This window comes from Juglans microcarpa x Juglans regia, chromosome 3D, assembly GCF_004785595.1.
Source record: "Juglans microcarpa x Juglans regia isolate MS1-56 chromosome 3D, Jm3101_v1.0, whole genome shotgun sequence".
Classification (NCBI taxonomy): Eukaryota; Viridiplantae; Streptophyta; class Magnoliopsida; order Fagales; family Juglandaceae; genus Juglans; species Juglans microcarpa x Juglans regia.
The window spans coordinates 35,741,047-35,746,170 of record NC_054598.1 but is presented as its reverse complement, the minus strand read 5'-3'; the positions used below and the strand labels follow the sequence as shown (position 1 = coordinate 35,746,170).

The window sequence follows — 5,124 nt, the reverse complement described above, 5'->3', positions numbered from 1 at the left end:
GATGGGTTAGAACACGTAGGCGGTTTCAGAGAGTATAATTAAGAGACGGCTGTAGAGAAAAGAACACGGGTAGGGATTGAATGCAGCTGGCGCTGTCGCTGTCGGTGATCACAAGTCACATGGGAGGGTGTTGAGTGGAACTGTGAGGGGTGTTGCAAAAGGAGCAGAGAAATGATTCTTACGAGTGAGAGATGATTCTTAGAGCATTTTGATTGGCTTGGTTAAAGTTTAATGGTAACTAAGGGTGCGTTTGTTATTAAACTCACCTCAACTCATCATTATAATTTTTTTAAATTTTAATACAAAATATAATAAATAATTCAATTTTTTCAAATTTTAAAATAATAATAATATTAAAAAATAATATTCTAACAATATTTTATCATCACAACTCAACTCAACTCAATTCACTTCAACATCCACACACACCCTAAATATTAATCAATATGTGCCAAAAAGTCATTACATTATATTGAACATCTCTATAATATTTTTACTTTTATTATAATGATTTTTAAATTTATAAGTAAACAGTAAATTAATCAAATATTAAAATATTTAATTATCACTTCTCTTAAAAAATATGTAAGTATTTTTTATAATTAAAAATTTTGATTCGATTTATTATTATTAAATATAAAATGTGATAAAAATAAATTAATTGGTTAATATTATTTAAAATATTAATTGTTAAGTTAATTATAAATATTAGAATATTAAGTTAATAAATGTAACCGGTGACCCTACCAGTATGTGCTTATGCTTTTTGTCTACAAATACGACTCTCTAGGAAACACGCCTTCTCTTTTATTAATCTTCTCTGCCTGATCTCTAGCTTGGTTGATGATGGCAAGATCAGGAATGGCCTTCCCTGCTGGACTCAGGGCCCTTATGATGGTTCTTCTTCTCCTAGTGATCCTACTCCCTCATGCTTTCAGTCGGAAGCAGGATACTCGTGATAACATTAACTGTCCTCCTTCCTGTGGCAACATTCTCAACATAAGCAATCCGTTTCGACTAACAAGCGATCCATCAAACTGCGGAGATCAAAGGTACGAGCTCTTATGTGACAAGAACAACCAAACAATGTTAACTTTATTTGGTGGAAAATACTACGTAAAGCAAATCAATTACCATAACCACACGATTCGAGTTGTAGACTCAGGCATTCAGGAGGATAATAACTCCTTCATCCCTCTTTATTCTTCTATTTATTCTCTGAGCCAAGGTTATACCACTTATACCACATATGAAGCAAGGTGGTGGAACGCACGAACGGGACAATACAAATTGATAGACCTATCAATTAATGTCGTGGTTATTGTGAACTGTGAAAAGCCAGTGATGAATTCTTCCTATTTAGATTTGGAAACTACTTCAACTTGCTTGAATAATAATAATAACGATGGATCTGCGTCTTCTTCCAATTCCTCTTTATCATCCCAATATTCCTAAAGGTACTTATATGCTTTACTTGGTGGAGCCTCTGTGATGGTTTTGAGGACTTGTGGAGGATAGAGCAAATGTCTCTGTCTTCGTGGGCAGAATTAGGAAATCGTGTCGACCAAAATATTTCCTGTACAGACCTCCACAATATATTCTTGTATGGTTTTGAGCTTTCATGGTACTGGTTTTATTGTGGAAACTGCACAAGTACTATGTGCTACCAGGATGACGTGAACCGAGGTCACTGCGATAAATTAGGTACCGTTTTGCATGCATCATATCTTTCTTTACTTAATTATTAAATTCTTCACTTTCTCCGATCATACATTATATATATATAGATAATCTGACAGTTTTTTTTTTTTTTTTTGTCTAACCAGGACTCATTGATATAATACTAGGTTTGGCAGCCACAGGTGAGTTTTCTGTCTCAGAGAGATGTTGTAGACAGGCAAAGTGAAACTCTAGAATTGTATGGAATGCGCTAGCTAGGTGATGAAACAATTAGGGGAACAGACATATTGCATATATATCGTGCTTTGACATTAATATTTGATCACTAACTGTCTATATTTGTGTGAGGTGTGAGTGGTAACAGATCTAGGATCTGTATATATGTTATGGAAAAATTTAATTGTAAACAATTTTACGCATTAATATGTGTATCCATTCAATATGATTAGTCAAAAAGTAGATTTTATTAAAAATTGTACTAATTTAAATTTAGAATATGAAGGTAACAATATTAATACATAAATTAGTATGCAAACTTACTTATACGTAACAAAACTCATATGCTATATATGCATCTCTGTAAACGAATTCTATTATATATATATATATATATATATATATATATCCAAAAAGGTTGATCATATTCTATACACATTTCTATAAAAGAAATTCGATTATATCGATCCTGTGACAGTTTTCAGCCTTAGCTAGAGTAGTACTCCAGCGAAAGCACGCAGCAGATCAGAAATGCATCGGCCAGTACAAGTGTGGTGCTTAGCCCAAAGCTAAATACTGCTAGTTTTCGATATTTATTGTTAACTAGCATGACTTGAGGGGAAAGTTGTTAATTAATTCAATTTTATTTGACATTCACTGTTCTGCAGATCATTGCTTAAATAACTTAATTTCTAGATTAATAAATTATTCGATATTAATATTGTTTTAACTTATATTGCAGCTTTTTGTTATGGATCAATCCTCATCGGTAAGAATCTACATCTCTGATCATCTCCTTCTATCTCCTCCTCCTTCTTCCCCCTTTTTTTTTTTTTTTTTTCTTTAATATCGGGAAACATCTCTAAGGTAAGACCCTTCGGACCTACTCCTGTAAAGTAAACTCTGGTCCTGTGCACCGCACCCTCAAAAGTTTCCCTATATAAAATGGTTAAATCGTTGATTTTTTACCAAGAAATGTGACCCCTAGAGATTGTTTGCTCTCAAGATGATTTGAACCTTGGACTTGACTTTTAACAGATTATTTATGGAGCTTCAGAACATGAAAATATTTGAAACTTTCGGATAAAATAAAATTATTAATATTAACATTAAACTGAAAGAGGAAATAAGTATTGACTTTAATTAGTAGAGCTTTTGCAAGATAGTTACTTGTAAATTGTATGTATACGTACAATTTACAAGTACTTGCATCGAAGAAAAACTCAATTTGCAAGCCAGGTGTGGAGTACACACACTCGATCCACGCTATTAACTTATCATGACTTGATTTGCTAGTGAGTTTTATAATTTGAATATTATATGCCACGTAAATTGTCTGGATGGCCGGTATGTTCTTCACATGACGGCGTGCAAGTAGAAGAATTCTTGCATCAAAAAACGAAATGGTTACGATACCTAGACAGTGCCACAATAGGATTATTTTCTTAAAGGTTTTTTTTGTTTTTTTCGGTTTTCTTCCAAATAGGAATATGGCATGGGACAGCAATTGTATTAGGCACTCCATTTGTAATTGCATTATTAATATATAAATGGCAGAGGAGACACATATCAATGTATGATGCTGTGAAGAATTTCTCCAAAACCACAATAACCTCATGCCAATAAGATATTCTTTCTCAGAAATTAATTAAAAAGATGACCAAGAACTTTAAAGACAAATTAGGTGAAGAAGGCTATGGCAGAGTATTTAAAGGAACCATTCGAAGTGGACATCTTGTAGCTGTAAAGATGTTAGGCAAGTCCAATGCAAACGGGCAAGAATTTATGAATGAAGTGGCAACTATTGGAAGGATTCATCATGTTAATACGGTGCAACTCATTGGTTATTGTGTTCATGGATCAAAGCGTGCTCTTATGTATGACTTCATGCCCAAAGGTTCTCTAAATAAATACATTTTTTCGTCAGAGGAAAGTATCTTCCTAGACAATGAAAAAACATATAATATTGCTCTAGGAGTGGCTAGTGGGATTGAGTATTTACGTCGAGGATATGATATACAAATTTTACATCTTGATATCAAACCTCACAATATCCTTCTTGACGAGAATTTCACCCCTAAGGTTTCTGATTTTGGCCTGGCAAAATTGTATTCGAGAGAAGACAATACTATTTCTTTGACTGCTGCAAGAGGGACATTGAGATACATGGCTCCTGAATTGTTCTACAAAAACATTGGAGGTATTTCGTACAAGGCAGATGTTTATAGTTTTGGAATGCTCTTGATGGAATTGGTGGGCGAAAGAAAGAACTTGAATGCTTTTGTAGAACATTCAAGCCAGATTTACTTTCCTCTTGGGTGTTTCATCAATTCAATGATGGGAAAGATATTGAAATAGAATGTACCACTGAAGAGGAAAAAGAGATTGTTAAGAAGATGATCATTGTTGCATTATGGTGTATACAAATAAACCCTAGTAATCGTCCTTCTATGAGCAAAGTTATAGAAATGCTTGAAGGAGAAGTTGAGCACTTGCAAATACCTTCTAGGCCTCCCCTATCATCGCCAGAGAGAGTGATCAAAGATTGTGAAGATAAGTCAAGTCAAGATTGGCTGTCAAGTCAAACTTTGCCATCAACTTCTTCAAAGAAAAGCTAGCATCCAAGTCTTAACAGGCATGTGGACAACTATACTCTTCTCCTATTTGGTAGAATATCAAAGATACTTTCTGTTTTTATAATTGAGTTTTATTTGAGAAAGTTATGATACTATTCTTCAGTTTGTATCCGATATTTTTTTCCCCACTATGGTGTATTGGATTGAACTATATTTGGCACTCAATGGCATCTTAACCAATAAAGACACTATATTTCGAGCATCATATATCCATACCCTTAAATTACCTAATTATTACTCAAGTTGATGGCATGGCGTGTTGTAGTGTCCAAAACAAAGAAATTATATATATATATATACATACCAGAGAGAACGTCCCATCTTAGATTTTCTTATCATTTCCAGCTATATTTATTATGTGGTATATTTGAAGTAATTTTGTATGCCTACTGTGTATCAAAGCAAAAGTGAGAATTGAATTCTGCAAAGTCAAAAAATAAAGCACTCCAATTCACTAATCTGTCTCGCTGCCCAATTACATGGTTTCAATCAGTTCGACCTCACTAATAAATCAAAATGTTTTACCCATAGCAATCAACAGCAATCCGATTATTGAGATATATTGACCAACAACATTTTGCTAAAGATCAAA

The 5,124-nt window shown here is 33.6% G+C and overlaps 1 pseudogene; it reads left to right on the top strand.

Moving 5' to 3' along the window:
- The first annotated feature begins 3,537 nt into the window (after nucleotides 1-3,537).
- On the top strand, nucleotides 3,538-4,731 carry LOC121254723 (annotated as a pseudogene).
- The last annotated feature ends 393 nt before the right edge of the window (nucleotides 4,732-5,124 follow it).